Genomic DNA, 26,680 nt, shown 5'->3' with positions numbered 1-26,680 from the left:
CTTGCGCGTCACCCTTCGGCTAGTGACCTGAACGCACGAACAAAACGGCGGTATTTGGATATAACTATGGATTATTTGGAACCAAAACAGCATTTGTTGTTGAAGTAGAAGTCCTGGGAGTGCATTCTGACAAAGAACAGCAAAGGTAATCCAATTTTTCTAATAGTAATTCTGAGTTTAGGTTGTCCCAAACTTGGTGGGTGTTAAAATAGCTAGCCGTGATGGCCGGGCTATGTACTCAGAATATTGCAAAATGTGCTTTCGCCGAAAAGCTATTTTAAAATCTGACACCGCGATTGCATTAAATCGGTACGTTTTTTATCCCGCTGTGAAAATACTGCCGCCTATCCCAAAGAAATTCAAGTAAGTAACTTTAGCCTCCCGCATAGCCTGAGTGCACTTATTTCTCATTTGCCTGAACGACAGCCAGTCAGCTTGAGCATGCGCATGTCGAGCCTTTCGCCAAATAGAATTCTTGAGTTGGAGTAATTCTGCCAGATCACGGTCGAACCAGGGGCTGTTTTAAATTGTCATTTTCTTTATGGGGGAGTGTTTGTTAACAACACCACTGAAAATATCTGAAAAGAAGGTCAAAGCGTCCTTGACAGAGGGGATCAAGCTGATTCTATACCAGTTAACAGAGGCCAGGTCATGAAGGAAGGCTTGCTCAATAAAGTTTTTTAGCAAGCGTTTATGAAATATCAGGACAGGTCGTTTAACTGAGCAGCCATTACGAACACAGGCTGTAAAACAGTGATCACAAAGGTCATTACAGAAAACACCAGACTGATACCTATCAGGATTGTTTGTGAGGATAACTTAAAGGAGAGTAGTTTTTTCGGGGTTTTTGGAGTCATACCTTGTAGGATTGGTAATTATCTGAGAAATATTTAGGGAGTCCCATTGCTTTAGGACTTGGTTGGGTTGTTTAATTCAGACTTAGTGTAATGGGCCAGGAGAGAGCTTAGGGCAGGTAGGGTACAGGCCTGTGATGATGGTGGATGATAACACCCAGCAACAGTCAACAAAGAGCTATGTGAAAACTTAAAACCAGTTAATGAAATTGTTTTGGGACAGACTTGGTAGAGATAACAGAGTACTGAAGGTGTTTCTTGTTAAAGATTGCTGCTCCACCAACTTTGGAAGATCTTTCTTGCCAAAAAAAAGGTTAACCAGAAAGGTTAAAATCAGTATTCAAAACACTCTTGCTTATCCACATCTCAGTAATGACCAACATATCTGGATTGGAACTGTGAACTCACACTTTCAATTGATACATTTTAGGTAATAAGCTTCTAGTGTTACCGTGCAGGAAAAACAGGCTTTTATGAGAGCAGAAATCCATGAAGCAGAAATAGGAGCACAAGTCAGAATTGGGGCTAGCAACAGTACATGGGCCAGGGTGTACATGCACATGTCCAGATATCATCAGCAGTAATACAATCAGGGCACGACAGAGGACAGGCTGAGCTCTGCAGTGTTGATTTTGTATGACATTTGAATGTGCATCAGATGGTAACAATCATATTGTACAACAATTCCATCAAGTAAAATGAATACAAAGCCGGAAAGAGGTGGTTAGAATAGGATGGGAGGCCAAAGTCTGTGTAACTAATAGAGTCAGTATCAAATTAAAGCGTCCGAAGCAAAAAGCTTGTTTAAAAACCATGGTAAAATTGGCTTAAGTTTTGATATTTGCCACACATTTGGGCCATCAAACATCAAAAAATTGTGAACAGTTTCCTGAGATGTGGATATTCCAGGGTCCTCAACTGTAGTGTATGATATACAATTTTCTAGCTCTGAGTCTCTACTTTAATCCAATGTAAAAAAAACACAACTTAACATTTTGCTGCATAAGAACGAATTGAGACGTATATTTTATATAATTATAAATATGGCACCAAAATGTTGAAAATCTCATTCCCCCTAGCTGATCATTGTCTGCAACCGGCTCTGATCATGAAGTACTGAAACAGACAAGGAGAAAAATGTAATCTGTAGTAGTTGGCAAACCCTCAATCTTTTGGCCCGTAGCACTGCGTGGCATCAACTGTGCCACAAAGTATGCTGAAGTGGCAAAGTTAATATCCACATTTATAAACACAGGGTCACTAGTTTTTGTTATTCGTTGTCTTAAACATTATTTTGAGTAAATTCTATGAGGGGGGAAGGTGTTCAATTTATTTTACAGTACAAGGGCATGGTCATGTGAAAGTATTTTCAAGCTGGGGAGAGGGGTGCATTTGTTTTTAAGACACCTTGAGTTGGACCAGTGTTAGTACAGGTTTTCAGTGAATTTATGTAAATCCTGCAGCGCTGAAGCTTCTAGAGCAAGGCTTGTTGATTTTAAAATCGGGTGGATATCCTTCTCTTGACACACTTGTTGAATTATGCAAGAGAACATAACAGTAATGAATAATCAATGAAGCAGTTTAGACAGGGCAGGTGAGCGCAGTTTATGATCAGAGGTAGGCCTACACAGAGGACGTTTTTGGTGGTTGCAGCCCTGTTTGACCTCTATGTTAATTTCTTCATGTATGCAAATACACCCAGAGTATATATGCAAAGGTTACATAATATATTTTTTCTTTTAGCACAAAATATAAAAAAAATACCTGATATACTTAGAATATGTATACATGAGAATATTAAATAAATTGCAATTTGATAAGAATTTGAATACCTGTATTCCCATCAAAATGCCTGAACTCCATTAATTTGTTGTCCATGCCATTACAATGTTTTATGTGCTATAATTCAGTCAGTATCGTTATCCATTGTCCAAATGTTGCATTCATCATAATTGTATTTTTAACCTTTTAACAATTTCTTTGACAACCGTTGTTACAGGGATTGAGAGACTGGGTGCTTTGGCGAATAGCCTAACTATGGATAATGCCTCTCAAGCACGGCAGAGAAATAAGGCACAGCTTAGCTTCAAGGGGAACAGCTGCCTTAAACGTGTGTGAACTTCTAAACCTGGGAAGGGAGAGACTGGCGCGGTCACAACAATCAATCTCATATAGCACTGTTCTCCCCCAAAACCGAATGTAAAGTAAAATGAAATAAATACTTTGAAGTACTACTTAACTCATTTTCTGGGGGGGCTATCTGTACTTTACTATTTATATTTTTGACAACTTTTACTTGTACTCCACTACAATCTACACTACCGGCCAAAAGTTTTAGAACTCATTCAAGGGTTTTTCTTTACTTTTACTATTTTCTACATTGTACAATAATAGTGAAGACACCAAAACTTTGAAATAACACATATGGAATCATGTAATAAACAAACATTTTTTAAACAAATCAAAATATATTTTATATTTGAGATTCTTCAAATTGCTTTGCTGGTGACACTGTCTGTGATTTATTTAGAATTCAAGGCACACTTAACCACCATGGCAACCACAGCATTCTGCAGTGATATGGCATCCCATCTGGTTTGGGCTTAGTGGGGCTATCATTTGTTTTTAAATAGGACAATGACCCAACACACCTTCAGGCTGTGTAAGGGCTATTTTACCAAGAAGGAGAGTGATGGATTGCTGCATCAGATAACCTGGCCTCCACAACCAAATTGACATGGTTTGGGATGAGTTGGACCGCAGAGTGAAGAAAAAGCAGCCAACAAGTGCTCAGCATATGTGGGAACTCCTTCAAAGACTGTTGGAAAAGCATTCCAGGTTAAGCTGGTTGAGAGAATGCTAAGAGTGTGTTAAGCTGTCATCAAGTTAAAGGGTGGCTATTTGAAGAATCTCAAATATAAAATATATTTTGATTTATTTAGCACTTTTTTGGTTACTACATGATTCCCGATGTGTTATTTCATAGTTTGATGTCTTCACTGTTATTCTACAATATAGAAAATAGTAAAAATAAAGAAAAACCTATGAATGAGTAGGTGTCCTAAAACTTTTGACCAGTAGTGTACTTTTTACTCCATACATTTTCCCTGACACCCAGGAAAATTGTCAAATTTATGCACTTATCAAAATAACACCCCTGGCCATTACAACTGCCTCTGATCTGGCAGACTCACTAAACACAAACACCTAGTTTGTAAATTATGTCTGGTTGGAGTGTGCTCCTGGCTATCAGTAAATAAAAAAGAAAAGAAAATCATGCCCTCTGCTTTGCTTAATATGAGGAATTTGAAAAGATTTATACTTTTACATTACTTTTAATAGTTAAGTATATTTTAGCAATTACATTTACTTGTGATACTTAAGTATATTTAAAACCCAATACTTTAGACTTTTACTCAAGTAATATTTTACTGAGTGACTTTCAGTTTTACTTGAGTCATTTTCTGTTAAGGCATGACAATTGTGTACTTTTCCGCCACTGGACTTATGGCTTTTTTTAGAGACACACTCCTGGTCACCGATCTTTCAGAGCACTTAAACACACACACTCCTTAGAATATTTTCTTCCCCCTCCACATCTGTCTATTGTTTGTGTGAAAGATAGCCATTACACGGCGATGAATAAGAAGTGGTAAAACAGAAATGAGGAAACAGTGTTGGGGAAGTAAACTGAAATTCCAATTCAGGTTTAATGGAGAGAGATAATAATAATAAAAAAATAATAATAATGAGAGAGAGAGAGAGTCATGCAGAATACACCCTCAACGCCGAGATAATGGTAATATAAAAATACTCACAACATACAGTAAAGGAAGGGTAGAGAGAGAGAGATGTGGGAGCAATGGGAGAGAGAGAAGGGGAGGGAGAGTATTTACCAGAGAGGCACCAGCAGCAAAGGGATTTCAAAAGGGGTGGTCTGAGGAGGACAGCTGAAGAGGGGTCGGTTGAGCCTGGTTAAATCTGCTCTTATTACTGTGTGTGCTAGCACTTAGCTCCTAACAGGCTCTCCCTAATGAGACGGCTATGGGAGCGATCTGGGTAGCCAAACAGATCGATGGAAACTGCTCTGTACATGCTAAACTGCACCCTGCCTATAATGAAGGACTCTCCCTTGGGGTGGACAGAGAGAGCAGGGAGGGAGAGAGAGAGAGAAACAGTGTGCAACTGCAAGTTTACGAAGTCTGACAGCCCAGAAAATACTATTTTCACTAAAATGGCTTGTATAACTCATGCATTGTTTAGAGAACCTTGGAACATACCATGTTACATTTTCTCAGACGCAGAGAACATGAAGATTACCTTTGAAAGACTCAATGGCCACAATACAGTAATTCGATACAGTAAAATAATAATAATGTACTTTTTTGTGGGAGAATATACTATTCTAGATGCTTTAAACCATGTTAATTATCTTTTGATAAACTATCCAGCAGTTCCAGCATCCTAATAGAAAGAGGAGGAAGGGAAGCGCTACTAAGGTACACAATAGTAAATGTTGGTAGACAGAAGGTGCTCTTTGGTAAAAGGGGTGAGTTGGTCATCAAAAAGAAAGGAGGACCAAGGCACTCTTCATATAATTAATTAAAATGCCTTTATTTGTATCGCATGTTCAATAGAAACAAGGTTTAAAAATCCGACGCGTTTCGGCTGCATGGCCTTCGTCAGGGAGTACAAAGAAATAATACAATGTCCTCTTTTGAACAGCTTTTCCAATTAGCCCTAATTTGAAGAGGGAGTGGTTACAACATTGATTGGACACACCTAGTAAGCAATACTATACACATTAAAAAGTGAAATACTGTGGCTATGTTATCATAAAAATACAACTCCAAGCTAGAAGTATCAGAACACTTAGAAAGGTAGGTCTAACCTTAAATATGACTGGGAGAAGTGTCAAGAAAAAGAAAGCAATATATTCCATAGTACACTAGAACACAGCAAAACATGAACAACAACAGTCTAAACATAGCTGAGGGCTATTGAGCAAAATGTCCACTAGATGACAGCAAATGGACCCATCACAAACCTAGAGGAAGGGTGAGAAATCCATATCTTCATTTAAACCAGGGTATTTAGTGGCTGGTAGTTTGTAAATCCCAAAACGTTCCCTTTGGTTTAACTGTTTAAGACGGTCCCCTTTTCTAATAGAGGCCGGAATATGATCAATACCCATAGCTTGTAGGGAGGCAGGGTTGCCATGGCGTAAGGATTTGTAATGCCTTGCCATGGGGTAGTGTTCATTGCCTACCCGTATGGCGTACTTGTGTTCCGCTAAGCGGTCTTGAAGGCGTCTCTTTGTCCGTCCAATGTAGAACACCTTGCACTGTGGACATTCCGATCTATAGATGACATGAGTGGTTTTGCAGTTAATGAAATGCTTGACATAATACTCCATTTTGGAAGCTGTGTCAACAAAATACTTTTTCTGTGCAATAGTTCTGCAATGGTTGCAATGGTTACATTTAAAAGAGCCATTGGGTTTGTGGTCAAGCCAAGTTTTTTGATAGTCACCCAGAAGATAACTGTGGACTCATTTGTCATTTAGGGTAGGACATCTCTTAAAGCTCAGGAAAGACTTGGCGTAGTAGCGTATCACTTTGGATGTTTCCCCAATTATTCTTTATGATTCTTTTAATGTTCTGTTCTGCTTCTGTGCTGTATTTTGTAACAAAATACACTCTCTCTGATGTATCACGAGGCACTCCCCTTCGCAACAAGTTCTCTCTGTCAAGTAATCCAGTCCTTATACCTGCATCTTTCAGGACCTGAACGCTGTAGCCCCGATTCAAGAAGCGATTCTCCAATTCAGCAGATTTGACACTGTAGTCTGTTTCCTGATCGCAAATTCTGTGGACGCTTTGGAATTGGCCATATGGAATATTCTTTTTTAGCCTTTTGGGGTGAAAGCTGTCTGCCCTCAGAATGGTATTCCCATCTGTAGGCTTCCTAAAGATTGATGTGTGCAAACAACCTTTGTCATTTTTACTAATGTCGACGTCCAAAAAATGAATGTTATCCTTGCTGTACTCCATAGTTAGTTTGATGTTAGGGTTAATGCTGTTAAGGTATTGGTGGAAGGAAATAAGTTAATCTTCTGAGCCGGACCAAAAAAGGCAAACATCATCAATATAGCGTCCCCACCATATAATCCGGTCAAAGAAATGGTTATTAGAAGGATCCAAAATTAAATCATTTTCCCATTTACCCAAGTACAAACCAGCGTAGGAAGGGCTGTAGCAAGCTCCCATGGCACATCCTTTGACCTGTTTAAAAATACGGTCCTGAAAGATAAAGACGTTATGATTAAGAGTCCATTCAATCAGTGAGACAATGAATTCTGTAGGAGGCATCTCAGGTTCAGGTCGGGTAGTCAAGAAATGGTGCATAGCTGCCAAACCTTGTTCATGTTCAATGGTGGTGTATAGAGACTCCACATCCATGATGACTAAAAAGGAAGCTGTACCTATATTATTTTGTTCAACACATCTATGTTATCTTGAAGATAGGCTGGGAGTGATGTCAGAAAAGGCTTAAAAAAGTAATCAATGTACTTAGAGATGGGTTCTGTTAGACTTTCATTACCACTAATGACTGGCCTGCCTGGGGGATTTTCAAGATTTTGTGGACTTTTGGAAGAAGGTAAAAAGAAGCCATACGTGGACTGCCATTGAAAATAAATTTGAACTCATTGTCTGAAATGTAGCCATTCTCCTTAGCTTCTGTGAGGATCCCTTTCAATTCAGTTTTTAGGTCCTCTGTAGGGTTGAAGGTAAGAGATTGGTAGAATTCATCATTGTCTAATTGACGGTAGGCTTCTGTCACATATTTGTCTTTACTCCACACTACTGTAGCTCCACCTTTGTCTGCTTTTTTAACCACAATCCGTTCATTTTTGGACAATGATTCAACTGCATCCCTCTGTCTTAGAAAGGTTACGTCATGTTTGGTTGGAGTCCATTTTACCCTTAAACAGATTCTCCACATCAAAATTCACCTTCTTGGAAAATGTATTTAGTGTGGCATTCTGGACGATGGGACAAAAGGTGGACTTGGGCTTAAAAGGTGTTTTTGAGGGAACAGAAACTGCCTGACCTGAGACACTGGCGTCTGTAGTTGGAGAGATGTTTTGCTTGTACCAGGCCTTCAGAAGTAGATTCCTGTAGAAACGAAATAGGTCAATCTTTGTATTGAATTCATTACATTTTTACATTACATTTTAGTCATTTAGCAGACGCTCTTATCCAGAGCGACTTACAGTAGTGAATGCATACATTTCATGCATTATTTTATTTATAAAAATAAATAAAAAATTGTACTGAGTATGTGGGGGCAAAGGACAGTCCTTTAGACAATACCCTTACGCAATCATCAGAAAGGGGTTCTCCAGAAATGTTGATCACAGCCTTGTTCTGGTCCTGCTCCGTGTGGTTGGATAGTCTTGATTTCTCCCCCCCCCCTCCGTGTTGGCCTCTTCCCCGTCCTCTCCCTCTCTTGTTGAGGTACCTGTGTGACTCCTCTTCCTGATCTAAAAAAATCTTGGGAGGAGCTGGCCTCTGAGTGTCTGGGGTGATCCTCATCGTCACTGCTTGTAAAGTTGAAAGAAACAGATCTAGGCTTCCTCCTCTGTGGATGTGATTCTGAATTCTTGCGCGTTGGTTTTCTCCAGGCAAAGACCTTGCCATCTCTATAGTCTACTTCAACTCTTCTAAATTTTCTTAGCTTGTCTTGCTTCAATGTCAGAGTGAACGTGTCTACTTTCTCTTTCAAGATCTCATCACATTGTGCTTTGTTGGAATTGTCACTGTGTTCTGTGATTTTCCTTTTTACTTCTTCAATTTCTGTTTGGACTACTTGTCTGTCCTTTTTAGATTCTTCTATTAGAAGTAGCATTAGGTCAAAAGAACACTTGTTGAGAATAGCCTCCCATTTATCTCTAAATTCAGTTTTACCTTGTGCTCCAGTAGCTGGAAAGTTCATAATACGGAGTCCTCTGGGGATTAGGCCTTTCCTCCAATAGTCAGACAAGGTGATAGAATTGAGGTCAAGTTTGGTATCTTTCTCCATCAGGTGTTGCAAGTAAAGCCTTGTTTAAGTCCATTCCAGTATTCTCTGTGGCTGTCATCTCCTCTAGCAATGAGGTAGTGGTAATAATCCTTTGGCCCTCTTCATGGGAATGGGAAAATCTTGTAGCCTCTTGGGTAAAATCCATAGTTTGAGTTGTAAAATGTCCCCAAAAACACAGAAAAAAATGACTGTGGAGCTGCTTCCTCTAAGCACCACCCAAGTGCTATGCTTAACTAGTAGAAAGAGGATCCTGTCAGGTTGTATCACCGCCTGGTACAGCAACTGCACCGTCCTCAACTTTAGGGCTCTCCAGAGGGTGTTGCGGTCAGCCCAAAGCATCACTGGGAGCACACTGTCTGCCCTTCAGGACATCTACAGCACCCGGTGTCACAGGAAGGCCAAGAAGATCATCAAGGACCTCAGCCACCCAAGTCACGGCTTGTTCACCCCACTACCATCCAGAAGTCGAGGTTAGTACATGTGCATCAAAGCTGGGACCGAGAGCCTGAAAAAACGCTTCTATTTCAACGTCAACAGTGAAGAGGTGACTCCGGGACACCGAGTTGCAAAGACAAAGCCATCTCTCAGACTGGTCAATAAAAATAAAAGATTAAAATGGGCAAAAGAACACATACACTGAACAGAGGAAGATTGGAAAAAAGTGTTATGGACAGACGAGTGTAAGTTTAAGGGGTTTAGATCACACAGATGAACACTTGTGAGATGCAGAAAAAAATGAAAAGATGCTGGAGGAGTGATTGACGCCATCTGTCAAGCATGGTGGAGGCAATGTGATGGTATGGGGGTGCTTTGGTGGTGGTAAAGGGGAAGATTTGTACAGGGTAAAAGGGACCTTGAAGAAGGAAGGCTATCACTCTATTTTGCTACGCCATGCCATGCCAAACCCTGTTGACGGCGCTTAATTGGAGCCAATTTCCTCCTACAACAGGACAATTAACCAAAGAACAGCTCCAAACTAAGCAAAACTATTTAGGGAAGAAGCAGTCAGCTGGTATTCTGTCTATAATGGAGTGGCCAGCACAGTCACCGGATCTCAATCCTATTGTTGCTGTTGTGGGAGCAGCTTGACTATATGGAAGTGACCATCAAGCCAATCCAACTTGTGGGAGGTGTTTCAGGAAGCATGGGGGGAAATCTCTTCAGATTAACTCAACAAATTTACAACTGGAATGCCAAAGGTCTGCAAGGCTGTATTTGCTGCAAATGGAGGATTCTTTGACGAAAGCAAAGTTTGAAGGACACAATTATTATTTCAATTAAAAATCATTATTTTTAACCTTGTCAACGTCTTGACTATATTTCCTATTCATTTTGCAACTAATTTCACGTATGTTTTCATGGAAAACAAGGACATTTTTAAGTGACCCCGAACTTTTGAAAGGTAGTGTACATTCTTTTCTTTTTTTTATTTCACCTTTATTTAACCAGGTAGGCCACTAGAGAACAAGTTCTCATTTACAACTGCGTTCTGGCCAAGATAAAGCAAAGCAGTGCGACAAAAACAACACAGAGTTACACATGGGATAAACAAACATACAATAGAAAGATCTGTATACAGCGTGTGCAAATGAAGTAAGGAGGAAAGGCAATAAATAGGCCAATAGTGGTGAAGTAATTACAATTTAGCAATTTACACTGGAGTGATATATGTGCAGATGAGGATGTGCAAGTAGAAATACTGGTGTGCAAAAGGGGATGAGGTAAGTAGTTGGTTGGAAGGGCTATTTACAGATGGGCTGTGTACAGCTGCAGCGATCGGTAAGCTTCTCTGACAGCTGACGCTTAAAGTTAGTGAGGGAGATTTAAGTCTACAACTTCAGTGATTTTTGTAATTCGTTCCAGTCATTGGCAGCAGAGAACTGGAAGGAAAGGCGGCCAAAGGAGGTTTTGGCTTTGGGGATGACCAGTGAATTATACCTGCTGGAGCCCCAGCTACGGATGGGTGTTGCTATGGTGACCAGTGAGCTGAGATAAGGCGGAGCTTTACCTAGCAAAGACTTATAGATGACCAGGAGCCAGTGGGTTTGGCAACGAATATGTAGTGAGGACCAGCCAACGATAACATACAGGTCGCAGTGGTGGGTAGTATATGAGGCTTTGGTGACAAAACGGATGGCACTGTGATAGACTGCATTCAATTTGCTGAGTAGAGTGTTGGAGGCTATTTTGTAAATGACATCACCGAAGTCAACGGTTGGTAGGATAGTCAGTTTTACAAGGGTATGTTTGGCAGCATGAGTGAAGGAGGCTTTGTTGCGAAATAGGAAGCCAATTCTAGATTTAATTGTGGATTGGAGATGCTTAATGTGAGTCTGGAAGGAGTCTAGCCAGACACCTAGGTAGTTATAGCTGTCCACATATTCTAAGTCAGAATTGTCCAGAGTAGTGATGCTAGTCGGGCGGGCGGGTGCAGGCAGCGATTGGTTGAAGAGCATGCATTTCGTTTTACTAGCATTTAAGAGCAGTTGGAGGCCACGGAAGGAGTGTGGTATGGCGTTGAAGCTCATTTGGAGGTTTGTTAACGCAGTGTCCAAAGAAGGGCCAGATGTAAACAGAATGGTGTCGTCTGCGTAGAGGTGGATGTACCTGTATTTGTGGAGTTTCTCTCATTCCTCTCTGCAGATTCTCTCAAGCTCTGTCAGGTTGGATATGGAGCATTGCTGCACAGCTATTTTCAGGTCTCTCCAGAGATGTTCGATCGTGTTCAAGTCCGGGATCTGACTGGGCCACTCAAGGACATTCAGAGGCTTGTCCCGAAGCTACTCCTGCGTTGTTTTGGCTGTGTGCTTAGGGTCGTTGTCCTGTTGCAAGGTGAACCTTCACCCCTGTCTGAGGTCCTGAGTGCTCTGGGACAGGTTTTCATCAAGGATCTCTCTGTACTTTGCTCCGTTCATCTTTGCCTCAATCCTGACCAGTCTCCCAGTACCTGCCGCTGAAAAACATCCCCACAGCATGATGCTGCCACCACCATGCTTCACCGTAGGGATGGTGCCAGGTATCCTCCAGACGTGATGCTTGGCATTCAGGCCAAAGAGTTCAATCTTGGTTTCATCAGATCAGTGAAACTTGTTTCTCATCATCTGAGAGTCTTTAGGTGCCCTTTGGCAAACTCCAAGAGGGCTGTCATGTGCCTTTTACTGGGGAGTGGCTTCTGTCTGGCCACTACTATAAAGGCCTGATTGGTGGAGTGCTGCAGAGATGGTTGTCCTTCTGCAAGGTTCTCCCATCTCCACAGAGGAATTCTAGAGCTCTGTCAGAGTGACCATCGTGTTCTTGCTCACCTCCATGACCAAGGCCCTTCTTTCCCGACTGCTCTGTTTGGCTGGGCGGCCAGCTCTAGGAAGAGTCTTGGTGGTTCCAAACTTCTTCCATGTGAATGATTGAGGTCACTGTGTTCTTGAGGACCTTCAATGCTGCAGATATTTTTTGGTACACTTCCCCAGATCTGTGCCTTGACACAATCCTGTCTCGAAACTCTACGGACAATTCCTTCGACCTCATGTCTTGGTTTTTGCTCTGACATGCACTGTCAACTGTGGGACCTTACATAGACAAGTGTCTGCTTTTCCAAATCATGTCGAATCAATTGAATTTACCACAGGTGGACTCCAATCAAGTTGTAGAAACATCTCAAGGATGGTCAATGGAAACAGGATGCACCCAAGTTTAATTTCGAGTCTCATAGCAAAGGGTCTGAATACTTATATAAATAAGGTATTTCTGTTTTTTATTGGTAACACATTTGCCTTAAAAAAAAGCCTAAAAACCTGTTTTTACTTTGTCGTTATGGGGTATTGTGTGTAGATTGCTGAGGAAAATGTTTTATTTAATCCATTTTAGAATAAGGCTGGAACATAACAAAATGTGGAAAGGTCAAGGGGTCTGAATACTTTCTGAAGACACTGTACATACTCCGGACTCCGACATTGCTCTTCCTAATATACCTATATTTCTTAATTCCATTCTTTTACTTTTAGATTTGTTTGTATTGTTAGATATTACTGCACTGTTGGAGCTAGCAACACAAGCATTTCACTACACCCTCAATAACATCTGCTAAATATGTGTATGTGACCAATACAATTTGATTTCCAGACGTCAGTTATGAAACAGCAGAAAACAGATTTGCCTTTCACTCTTAGAAAGCTAGGACTCTTGGCTGCAAATGCTGGGACTAAAATTATGTTGACAGCTGGGTCTTCCTCTGTGCCCTTGTTGGACTCACCAGAACATAAGACACTCCTGCAAACAGAGCCCATGTGCATGTATGGCCACAAAAGACACAGGAAATCTCTGGAGATTGGTTGGTCTATTGTAGCAAAACAAACATTCAACCTGGAAGGCGAGTTGCAGTAAACTACACGTACCTAAACAAAATGTATCTGATAATATCAGGTATTTACTAAACTATAAAAGAGGGTAAAATGGTAATAATGCTGTATAAACTCATGTATTGCTTGTTGGTGGTCTGTGTCACGTCCTGACCAGTAAAGGGGTTATTTGTTATTATAGTTTGGTCAGGACGTGGCAGGGTGTATTTGTTTAGAGTGTTTCGGGGTTTGTTGGGCTATGTGTTTATGTAGAGGGGTGTTTGTTTAGAGTGTTCCGGGGTTTTTGGTTATGTTCTATGCTAGTATATTTCTATGTTCTGGTCTAGTCTTTCTAGTTCTATGTTTAGGGTTATTGGTTTGATCTTCAATTGGAGGCAGCTGTTCTTCGTTGCCTCTGATTGAAGGCCCTATATAGAGGGGTGTTTTTTGTAATGGGTTTTGTGGTTAGTTGTTTTTGCATAACTGCTGTGTGTGTGTGTGTGTGTGTGTGTGTGTGTGTGTGTGTGTGTGTGTGTGTGTGTGTGTGTGTGTGTGTGTGTGTGTGTGTGTGTGTGTGTGTGTGTGTGTGTGTGTGTGTGTGTGGCCTGCATTACTGTTTGTTCGTGTTCTTGTTTTGTCAGTGTTAAAAATAAATGTTAAAATGAGCACTCAACCCGCTGCACCTTGGTCCATTACATACAACGACCGTTACAGTCTGGTAAAAATGCAACCCTTGTAGGGGGGAAATTAATGCCTCTTCTTTTTCCTTCTAGGTTGTTACTTGGTAACGGTGTCTTACTCAGCCAAGACCAAATTTTACTTCCAATAATCATACTTCAATGGATTGGACACACAATGTGTGGGCACTGATCTGATCTGATGGTTGCCGTAAAGTGCCCACGAAGAAAAGGCAAGTCATGAGAAAAATTCCAACACCAACAGACAGCACTGGAAATCCCTATCAGTTCCATTTAAGTGGTCTCTAACCTGCATCTTTAGTGACAGAGCGCTCACTCAACCTTACAGCCTCTGTCCTGATTTGGGGGGGGGGGGTATCCAGACAAACTGTGCTATGCCAATGATGGCAGGTCAGGATCAAAATGATTCAGCATTTTTGCGCTCTCTTTCCATGGTTGAAAACATGACTGCTGTACTATACATCTCTCAAGAGACACGACACTCCTCTCTTGCCCTCTGGTCTAACATCATTCTGATCCATTTGGAACACTAAACGGCCCAGACACAAAGCTCAGCAAAGACTTGCTAAGTCATTTGGCCCTGCCGCTGTAACCGGAGTGGACAGTAGTGGAAGGTTACCTGTCGACACGGCCCTCTAATGCAACCTGTCAGAGCGTTCGTGCAATGTGGAACAAGGACGCAGCGGAAAACAGTGGTGGTGACACGGCAGAGCTTCATCAGGTGGGAACTGATGCAGTGAGACGAGGTGGAGGGCCAACTGTGAAATATTCATCAACCCAGGCTGAGGAACTATCCTCCCCACCCTCACAAGAAGAGCGTATCAGGGTCAAGTGACCTAGAGTGCATTAAACAATGTGTCTCCACACAACAGCTTTCTGCTCTGTCCTCAAGTTCTTATTATGAGAGGGAACTCATAAGAAAAGTGAGAGGTGTCGGTATGATGTTTTGGAGTGCAGAATCCATGAAAATACTTACATTCTTAAATACTCTGTCTACCAACTGTCTTCAGTTGCAATGGATTCAGGAGTCACACTAGCGTAGCGTAACCCCCGCAGTCCCCACAAAGCGGGGAACTATGAGGTCTGGGGGCCCATGTGCCCATCATCTGAAACTTGTGTCTTCATTGAATTTTTTTCAATTATACACCATTGTGACAGTAACCCTTCTTTTTCATTTCCACATGTAGCAAGTGAAGTGTTTGTGTTGTCCAATCTACATGGGTAGTAGTTGAGTCAGATAGGCTAATTTATGCATGAAAACTATATTGTCTATTTTTCAGCGGCGCTGGCAGCAGCCCGCCTCGGCCTCCTCACCTAATTGGCTATCAAGTTAAAAAACAGTTTGGTGAATCAGGTCGGACATGGAAGGAGAGTGAGTGCGTTCTTCAAGATGGATAAACTAGAAGTAGCAGCCAGCCTCCTAGTCCCGACAGAGACCTCACTGCCTGGGCCCGGCCATGACAGTGGCCTTGCTCCTCCTCTTCTTCCTTCCCTTGAGAATAGTGACAGTTCCTCTAGTGAGAGAGCCAGTCTTCCTTCTCCTCCTCCTCTTCTTCCAGAATACCAAGCTGATGACAGCCAGAGACCCAGCGGCAATCATGAGAGCAACCCCTCTTCTATGAACACTGGTAAGCCTACAAGTGATGAGATGGTTAGCCCCAACAGTGTGGAGTCCCAATTCCAAAGTGTAATATAAATAGACTACCAGCTAAATACTGTATATAGCTATAGATAGGCTAGTAGGCAAGACTGCATTGTCTGCATAATGAAACTATCCCTAGTAAGCTATTGTTTTGACGGTGGACTGATTGTATTATTTGGCATTAATAGACTGGTTTTAATCAGCACCAACTTTCTATCAAAGCTGCGAGAGAGCATGAAGTTGGCTAAGGTAGGCTATAGGCCTACAGGACATTATATATATATATAAAACAAATCTATTGGTTACTGATTCATATGCTGTTGCATTGAAAATGTATTTAACAATCTGCAATTTTGGAATTTTCCACTTTAATTACAGAACAAATAAATACAATATTGCTGCCAGCCAGCATTCTAAACAGCAGTATAGCTTCGTGAAACATAAACATTAGGCTTAACATGAGAAAATGATGTCCAAATAAAAATAAACATGTATCCATTAAAGCAAAGCTATAGGCTACTATAAGCACTAGCGCCACAATCTGATAGGCAGCCGTGTAGACGTCACAATTTCAGAACCGTGGACACGGATCGGTATACTTTGTGAGTGGCTGACCCATAATATATTTTTTTTTGAGGGGGTTGGGGGGGGTCCAGAGAAACTGCTACGTCCATGATGGCAAGTCTTTCTTTCAGGTAATGCCCAAGAGTCACATCATTAGGTAGTATGAGTGAGTGCTTGGCCAACAATATAGCTGCTCTCTACTCTGTCCATACTCTCCCCTGTCTCGGCCAGAGCACTAATGAAATTGTAAACTCCAAATGGCAGACACCACTTTCAATTATCACACCGTGAAGGGCAGCTAATTCCCATTTTTATGGCTCCCCCATTCATTTAACAGTGTGTCAGTCAACACTGCTTGTGATGTGTTTTTCCCTTTGTTCTTATTAGCAGCAGGAAGCAGACCTATCTGATTATATTCAGTGTAGTTAATGACCTCTCTCCCTACTTGGTGATTGGCCTCCTTCACTGATCCCTGGATAAGGAGCTAGTGGGGCATGAGCCCTTTCCCCGGCTCCCACTCCATTCTTAGGGAGATGTTATTTTTGGGGGGGTATGATATTTATGCCTCTTTAACTTTCTCACTCATCATTATTCACAATTTATTCAGGATTATCCATAATCATGGTAGCATCCACATTAATGTAGAAGTGTTTAGAAACATATTCTATTCTTATTTACTATAAAAGTGACTCCAAAATGACACAATACATGATTTACAAATAATTTCTACTGGGCACAAAATAATCTGAAACACAACCAAAACAAAAAACAAATTCATCCAACATATTTGTAGTCACAAGCTTGATGTAGTCATTGCATGCTAGGAATATGGGACCAAATACTTAACTTATTTTGGTTAAGTATTTTGGTCCCCTAAAATGGGGGGACTATGTACAAAAAGTGCAGTAATATCTAAACGGTTCACATCGATGTGGATGAAAATACCCTCAAATTAAAGCTGGCAGTCTGCACTTTAATTTCCCTCATAGTCACTGTATCATAAAAAAAGGTGTCACTGTCCCAATACTTTTGGAGCTCACTGTATTTAGTCTAACGTCGGCCACCAGAGTGGGCCCGAAGCTGAGTGCTGTGACAGAGACAGGGAGGAGAGCACTTGTGAGCAATAATTCCAGCATAATGATGTGTGAAGAGAGATGGTATTGTCAGGGGAAGGTGGGGACATAGCCAGAATCCACTTTACTTCAAAGGGATGATTAGATGGGCTCTGTTCCAAAGAGCAGAGTTGTCAACTTATTAATATCACTGCAGACACTTCTGGAACATTGGGACTTTATTGGACCTCAGAAAATATGAATATAAGTATATTCCTCAATGCTACCTTAGGCAATGCAATCAAGGAAATTATTTCACAACCTATAGTAAAAAAGGGATTTCCATCAAGTAAACCTCCACCTAAATCACAAAACAGAGACGTATAACTAAATTACTCTGTTGTATTTGTTGATAAAAGTCACGCCGAAGGAGATGTTTGCACACAAAGCAATAGTGAAACATGAATTAAGGGCTCTGTTCAATCAGGTTCGCTTCAGCACTTTAGCGGTGTTGTAGGTGGAACTGTGTTAGAGCTGTCAAATGCAGAAGTGGACATTGCCATACCTAAAGCGGACATTGCCATTGGCTGTACAGAGTCGCATGACGAGAAATCCCATGCAGCCTTATTTACAAGTTTGGACAATGGAATGTGAGATGTAATCTACACCTCGATTAGGCTGATAAAAATCCTCAATATGTAATTGAATGATTTTCAATTTGAGCGTCATTATTTCTAAACTCAGCAAAAAAAGAAACGTCCCTTTGTCAGGACCCTGTCTTTCAAAGATAATTCGTAAAAATTCAAATAACTTCACAGATTGTCACGTCCTGACCATAGAGAGCTCATATTTTTCTATGGTAGAGTAGGTCAGGGCGTGACTGGGGTTTTTTGTCTAGTTTATTTATTTCTGTTTGGTTCTAGTTTATTTTTTCTATGTTGTGTTCTAGGTTCTTTTTTCTATGTTGGGTTTTTGGACTAGTTTACATTTTCTGTTGTGTTCTAGTATTTTTTTTTCTAGGTTGGGGTTTTCGTATGATTCCCAATTAGAGGCAGCTGGTCATCGTTGTCTCTAATTGGGGATCATATTTAAGTTGTTGTTTTTCCCACTAGTGTTTGTGGGTGATTATTTTGAGTTTCTGCATGTAGCACCTCTTCGTCACGGTTTGTTGTTTTTGTTTATAGTCTGTCTTGCATAGTTTCACATAGAAATAAAAATGTGGAACAATATGCACGCTGCGCCTTGGTCTCTTTCAGACAACAGTCGTGACACAGATCTTCATTGTAAAGGGTTTAAATACTGTTTCCCATGCTTGTTCAATGAACCACACACAATTAATGAACATGCAACTGTGGAACGGTCGTTAAGACACTAACAGTTTACAGACAGTGGACAATTAAGGTCACAGTTATGAAAACTTAGTAGAAAGGCCTCTTTAGTGTCCTGACTCTGAAAAATACCAAAAGAAAGATGCCCAGGATCCCTGCTCATCTGTGTGAACGTGCCTTAGGCATGCTGCAAGGAGGCATAAGGACTGCAGATGTGGCCAGGGAAATACATTGCAATGTCCGTACTCTGAGATGCCTAAGACAGTGCTACAGGGAGACAGGATGGACAGCTGATCGTCCTCGCATTGGCAGACCACGTGTAACAACACCTGCACAGGATCGGTACATCCGAACATTACACCTGCGGGACAGGTACAGGATGGCAACAACAACTGCCTGAGTTACACCAGGAATGCACAATCCCTCCATCAGTGCTCAGACTGTCCGCAATAGGCTGAGAGAGGCTGGACTGAGGGCTTGTACGCCTGTTGTAAGGCAGGTCCTCACCAGACATCACCGGCAACACCATCGCCTATGGGCACAAACCCACCGTCACTAGACCAGACAGGACTGGCAAAAAGTGCTCTTCACTGACAAGTCGCAATTTTGTCTCACCAGGGGTGATGGTTAGATTTGCGTTTATTGTCAAAGGAATGAGCGTTACACCGAGGCCTGCACTATGGAGCGGGATCGATTTGAAGGTGGAGGGTCTGTCATGGTCTGTGTCACAACATCATCGGAATGTCCCTACACCTGTCCAGTTTCCTGAGCCCTAACAGGTTTCATAATACATGATTTCCCAGTGTGCCGTCCTCCCTAATCAAGTCTTGTGTCTAACACTTTCTCTGTAAGCGTTTTTCTATGAACAAATAGTACATTTTATGGCAGAGAATGGAATCTGCAGGGCACTGTGATTAGAGATCACTACTTGAAAATAAACCATATTTGCATGGACATTGAAATTGAGGGCTTCCACCATTTTGAAGTACAATAGCAACATGGTTTCGGAGCAATTCGTATTATTCTGTACATAAATCTGTGACACTCCATTTAGTATGTGGAATAGCGATCGTACAATATCATACACATATAGTGTCATGTGTCTTACTTGGTCATTCAATATCATACGAATTTGATGATGCAACTTATCATACATCTTAGTGGATGTATAGTATTATATGTCTTTCTCTGAGACCAGGTTGTTTGTTGCGCTGTAACAACAAAGGACAATTACGGTTAGAATTTACGTTTGCGTTTAGGGGAACTAACGACAAAGGTTAGGATAATTTACGTTAAAGGTTAGGAGAACAAAAACAGCGAAGGTTAAGAGAATTGACGTAGCATGTTAGGTTAATTGGGTTACATTTGGAACTAGGGTTAGGGAAAGGGTTAGCTAAAATTCTTCAGTTGTTCTTGACATGACTCAAACACGCAGCCTTTGTATTGCTAGACGGTTTTGGATTGCACCGACCCATCTGCCTTGACTAACCTCCCTACTTTCATTTCTGTCTAAAGTAACAAGACCATTAATTGGTATCATATGTCTTGAAGGTGCTCAGAAATAGGGGACGAAAGTAACACAAGGCCAACATCAACACACCCATTTTCTCAGATAAGACAGAAGCTAGAATAAGCATGCTCCTAATGCAGGGGATGAGCTCCCTGCCCCCAAAAATGCCCAGTCCGACCATGTATTGCAGAGTTATCAACAAAAAGTGGTTTTGAGCGATGGAAGTAAAAAAACAGACCCTGATGCGTTTTTCGGTTGTAGAGTTGTGTTTAGTTTTTTAATGTTCCCAAAATGTAATTTTGTTAAACCATACAGTGACTAAATGACAGCATTGTTTTCAAGTATCATGCTAGCTAGTCTTGGGTGTTAGCCTGAGAGAAGTTACAGGAGAGATGGGTGGGACGAAAGTAACACAATGTTAACTGATGACCTGGATTAAAATCAAATAAATGTTTAAGCACATGTCATTGTCTCCTCTAGTTCATATTGGTTTTATAATGTTAGTAAAATATCAACAAGTGACAATGTTTGAAAATGATATATGACATCGTTAGAATTATGCCATAATCAATTGATTTGATGGATCCACTACTCACATAAGCTTTTATCAACATGTTAGTGGTTAAAAATATATCTTTATGATTCTGGGGGTCAATTACCTTATGTCAAGCCATGGAAATGTGATAAGCATGATGAGTTTGCCATTTGTGAAGAGAATAAAACATGTATTCTATCAAGACGAGGAGCGCACATGATAAGGACAGCTAGAGCTTACCTGATTGGTAGGGCTATGCACGTCCCAAGTAGTCAACAGCCAGTGGAATCGCGTGGCGCGAAATACAAATACCTCAGAAATGCTATAACTTCAATTTCTCAAACATATGACTATTTTACACCATTTTAAAGACAAGACTCTCGTTAATCTAACCACACTGTCCGATTTCAAAAAGGCTTTACAGCGAAAGCAAAATATTAGATTGTCAGGAGAGTACCCTGCCAAAAATAATCACACAGCCATGTTCAAAGCAAGCCTATATGTCACAAAAACCAAAACCACAGCTAAATGCAGCACTAACCTTTTTTGATCTTCATCAGATGACACTCCTAGGACATTATGTTATACAATACATGCATGTTTTGTTCAATCAAGTTCATATTTATATCAAAAACCAGCTTTTTACATTAGCATTTTATGTTCAGAACTAGCATACCCACCGCAAACTTCCGGTGAATTTACTTAATTACTGTCACAGATTTCTTCGTCGCTAGACGATATAGCGAAATCTTCGTCGGAGAATGTGGGCCAATACGCAGAGGAGTTAGTGCTCATCATCTTAATTTATTAAACGAATGTGAACACGGAGGAAAAACAAGAAAACGAAATAAGACTAGTGACAGTTTTACAGGCATAAATAACGCAGTGCAAAATACAACTACCCACAAAACACAAAGACAAACACACCCTATTATATAGGACTCCCAATCAAAGGCAACTCAACACACCTGCTTTCAATTGGAAGTCCAACCCCAATTAACTATACATAGAAAAACAAACCTAGAACCTATACCAACAACTAACACCCCACTACACCACACATAAAACCCCAAAATACAAAACAAACATACCTCTGCCACGTTCTGACCAAAATATAATACAAATAATACCTAAATATTGATCAGGGCGTGACAATTACTCACGATTAACTTTCACAAAATACATAACAATTATTTGAAGAATTATAGATACAGAACTCCTTTATGCAATCGCGGTGTCAGATTTTAAAATAGTTTTTCGGCGAAAGCACATTTTGCAATATTCTGAGTAGATAGCCCGGCCATCACGGCTAGCTAATTTGACACCCACCAAGTTTGGCCCTAACCAAACTCAGATTTACTATATGAAAAATTGGATTACCTTTGCTGTTCTTCGTCAGAATGCACTCTCAGGACTTCTACTTCAACAACAAATGTTGTTTCAAAATATTCCATTACCGTACTTCGAAGCATGTCAAACGCTGTTTAAAATCAATTTTTATGCGATTTTTCTTGTAAAATTGCGATAATATTCCAACCAGGCGACGTTGTATTCGTTCAAAGACTGAAAAAAAAACATGGAGTCCTCTTGTGGACGCGCACTCCAGTGTCATTGTTCCCTGCCTGACCACTCACAAAAACTCCTCCTGTTTTTCGCCCAGAGACTGCAGAGACGTCATTCCACTTTCTGGCGCCTTCTGAGAGCCAATGGAAGCCTTAGAAAATGTCACGTTACAGCAGAGATGCTGTATTTTTGATAGAGATGCCACAGAAGGAGAACAAATTGTCAGACAGGCCACTTCCTGTATGGAATCTTCTCAGGTTTTGGCCTGCCATATGAGTTCTGTTATACTCACAGACACCATTCAAACAGTTTTAGAAACTTTAGAGTGTTTTCTATCCAAATCTACTAATTATATATTCTCGTTTCTGGGCAAGAGTAGTAACCAGTTTAAATCGGGTATGTTTTTTATCCGGCCGTGCAAATACTGCCCCTAGCCCCAACAGGTTAAACAGTGTTTGTAGTAAATTACTCTGCAATTTACATCAAGCTGTACTCTGATTCACATGGTGCTTCAGAAGAAAGCAGTATACCTGTAATTTGATGCATCAATATTAATGATTTACATGGACAAGAGGCACTTTGATCTGAATAAATATTTATTGTGACTGAGAGGCAGACTTTCCCTGTGTGTGATAAATCAAAATAGATTATGTCTGATGTTAAAACTTCAATTTTATACTTCAATGTCAGCCTTCACAAATGATTTCTGGACATGTTTACTTTTTAAAAACTTGAAAGTTCCTTATCAATAAGGGTATAGCAAAAATAACCACATCCAATTAACACTATTGCAGTTGGACTGTCACGTCCTGAACAGTGAAAGAGGTAATTTGCCATAGTAGTATGGTCAGGGCGTGGCAGGGGGGTTTGTTTTTTATGTATTTTGGGTTTTCTGTTTCTATGTCAGTTTGTTCTAGTTGTCTATTTCTATGTGTTGGTTTTCATGTTCGGCCGGGTATGGTTTCCAATCAGAGGCAGGTGTCTTTCGTTGTCTCTGATTGGAAGCCACACTTAGGCAGCCTGTTTTTCCTTTGGGGTTGTGGGTAGTTGTTTTCCGTTTAGTCTAAGTGTACCTGACGGGACTGTGTTGGTCGGTTTGTTACTTTGTCAAGTGTCTTCATTAAAGTATTGAAAATGAGCACTATCCATGCTGCGTCTTGGTCTCCATTTCACGACCCTTGTGACATGGACAACATCTTCTCTTCCTCCCTATGCATATTCAATGGCCTCTTTCCCTGCAAATAATATAAACGCAGAGCCAGGGAACCTTTCCTTAAGTCTTCTCTCGAGCTTTGTTGGGTGATGGTTTAATTTAGTTTCGTTTATTAGGATCCCCATTAGCTACTGCAGATGCAGCAGCTACTCTTCCTGGGGTCCACATAAAACGTACAAATACATAACAAAGTACAGAACAGTTATAGACAAGCATATTAAAAACAAAATAAAAAATAGGAATAAAAAATAAGAGAGACATTTCTTGTTTCATTACAAAATGGAAAGATAAATCTGTCCGGTGGAGTCCACAAAACATATTGCATTTAATAAATAGTTGCATGACCTACAGATAGGTCAACCAAGGTAATGTTTCTGAAATGTTCATGTGTGCGTGCAAGTAGAAAAAACATGTTGACTCACCCTACTTGTAGAGACACGCCAATGTTATCCGCCTCTTTCAGGTTGGCTAAACGGTCTGTGACACTGTCATAAAGTACACACTTTTAGTTTTTGTTGTCCTAGACTACCTGGATAAAATACGTTCTCGTTAGCCTAACTTCATTTCATGGGAAACATTAGCTAGTTAACTTTAGCCTTCACATCTAGCTACATGCGGAACTTCCATCCTCTCAGGCCAGGGGCACAATGTATGAATTTATGATTGGATCAGAAACGCTGTTATAATCAATGGCCAGTACGGAGAATTAAGTAAAACCACATCAATGGCTAATTTATAAAAGGACCGATTTGTGACCGACCGGCTCAAATTGGTGTTATGTAGCAACATTTGTGTTGCATTCTAAGATGCTGGGTTATTTTGCTGAAGACTCCGAAGCATACTTATAATAAACGGAAAAGATTTATTTAATATTCTCCTTAACACATTACAGTCGACTAAAACTCTACAGTGTCTTCAGCCCAACTCTCCAATACATCATTGAAATTTTACCTCCCTTGCATCTCGTAATCCAATCACTTCAATGCAAGAACGGAAACCCCATTGTCATTTGTTAATTCAAATAACTCAACCCTTGCATACAAATCCCATTGGAGAGACAGTTCTTGTTTCATTAGAGAGACAGTTCTTGTTTCATTACAAAATGGAAAGAAAAATCTGTCCGGTGAAGTCCACAAAACAACCATTTTAAATCTAAACTCATTAACACATAATACATTTATCTGTACACCACAATATGAAATGATGTTTTTTTACATTGGATAAAAGTAGAGACTCAGAGCTACAAAATTGTATATCATACACTGCATTTTTGAGGAACAATGGGAAAGTAATTATGCTTTGAAAGTTGATAAACTTGTTAACTCACCGTTGAGAAAATGTCCTTACTGGAGAGCTCTTCTTTGTCTACACCTATTCAGCATTGTTCACACCCTCTTAAACCAGCCCCACCCATCTCTTTAAGTATTTACATGTGAGGTCATGTGCTAAACAGTGAGTAGTGCAGTAAAGATTAAGACTGAAAGTGGTAAACGTAGTAGCCTACAATAAGAAAAAATTCCAGGAAACAGAAAGTGTCCAGATAAAAATATTTTATAAATATTAGATGATGCTTACCCAGACACACTTGTCTAAATTGGTGGGTCTCTACAGAAGGTGTAGAGACCCATCCAGTATGTACAGTATGTACAATATCAATAACAATATCAGTGATATATGAGGTAGTTACAGTAAATGCATACAATCAGGGGTAAATTGGCTGAGCAGCAGGATTAAAAAAAAGTCGGAGCAACGTATGATGTGTGTGTTAGGAGAGAGTAATTTGAATAAAATAACCTCATACAATGCAATGAAAATGATATTCACCTGAAGTGCTGGTACTGCTTGAACTGTGGCAGCAGCCTGAAGTACGGAGTCAGGTGTTGTTGCTAGCCATAGCTTTCCACCAGCACCGTACCATCCTGTAGTACATCCAGCTGTGGGATTTTGACTCCTGTCACAGTGCTGTCCTTCACAAACCAGCAATCTCAGGCAGTGTTCACTCTGGTCTTTCTGAAGCGCTGCGTGATGAGGCCGAAGCACCAGTCGGGGCAAACTTGGTGTGGCCTGTGATCAGGAAGAGAAGGTCCAGACTGTGGTGGAGCTTGAGCATGGTCCGCCAGGCACAATACCAGAGCACAAACTTGTTCTTGTTTTGGCCACTGCAGTATCACAATTCAGGTCCACACATGTTTCCCCAACTCTGTAGTTGGTGAAGAAATGGTGCATGTAGTCGATGACTGTGCTGCTGCCTTTGCTGGATGACATGCCTTCATCAATCAGTTGTCTTGTTGTGATATTCCTTCACAGCAGACACCAAACAAGTCACACTTGCAAGGAGTTCAAAAGTAGATGGGATCTGGCTGAATAGGGCCAGAAGGATAGTGCACCTACAAACAACAATAGAACATTAAGATAAGTTAATGAAAAGAAAATGTAACGTAAAATGTAATATCATTTTTGAATGCACCATTAACAGGTAAGTTTCACTTACCTACAAATGTGCAGTGCAGCAACACTGCATACAGAAACATAATCTTGGAAACTGGAAGTTAAAATGATAACACACAGCCCGTCTACACATACCTCTGGAAAATACAGAAATAATGTGAGATCAATAAAAGTAGTGCCAATCATGTTGGAGGTTAATTAGATAATCAAAATGTGCTGTTTATGCTTTACATACCAAGTCTTGTCATTGATTCCTTGTAGAAATGCCACACTGCTGCTTTTGTCACATGGGATGGCAGCAGCCTTCCACCAAAGTGTTTGTGTCCTGGATGGCATCTTAGTAATACTATTGCATTATCCTCTGCGTAGTTGTTGATGAAGTTCACAACTCGCTGCAAGTCCTCATGCTTCAGGTGTAAACTGTGCATGCTTGGGCCACCTCTCTTTTTGATGGGAGGCATTAGACCATTCTCCTTGTATGACTGGTGGATGAGAGTCAGACGTGTTCTACTGATGCTGAAAGACAAATTCCAGATGCAAATATTTTGGCATTATTGTACAATAGATAGCCGTAATCACCGTCAGACACACCTGGCTAACTGGATGTGTCATGTAATCACCTGGCGAAGTGGAGTCTTTTGTTTAGACATGCTAGCTAAACAATGAACCATAATCCCAATCCATAGAGTACTAGCAATACAAACGGATTGTCATAGCTAGCTAAAGTTAACCAAATAGGTTCAATGTTAGCTAACATTAGGCTATAACTAGCAATGCAAAATGGCATTCTGAGATAACATTACTACACACAGATCATAAGCATAATGTTAGCTAGTGAGCCAGCCATCTAACATCAG

General features: G+C 40.7%; 1 long non-coding RNA gene across 2 annotated transcripts; it reads right to left on the bottom strand.

The window, feature by feature from the left end:
- Window positions 1-6,939: 6,939 nt before the first annotated feature.
- On the bottom strand, window positions 6,940-24,741 carry LOC115153261 (uncharacterized). 2 transcript variants are annotated; one of them, XR_003867672.1, is made up of 4 exons: window positions 24,703-24,741; window positions 23,798-23,860; window positions 7,968-8,032; window positions 6,940-7,156 (listed from the first exon to the last, which is right to left on the bottom strand). It is a non-coding gene; the product is annotated as an uncharacterized LOC115153261 (long non-coding RNA). The 2 variants fall into 2 exon arrangements; XR_003867671.1 differs by lacking the exon at window positions 6,940-7,156 and having other exon boundaries at window positions 7,417-8,032.
- Between the last annotated feature and the right edge of the window lie 1,939 nt (window positions 24,742-26,680).

This window comes from Salmo trutta, chromosome 18 (genome assembly GCF_901001165.1).
Source record: "Salmo trutta chromosome 18, fSalTru1.1, whole genome shotgun sequence".
Taxonomy (NCBI): domain Eukaryota; kingdom Metazoa; phylum Chordata; class Actinopteri; order Salmoniformes; family Salmonidae; genus Salmo; species Salmo trutta.
Note: the sequence above shows the minus strand (reverse complement) of the source record. Positions and strands in the feature narration are given on the sequence as shown.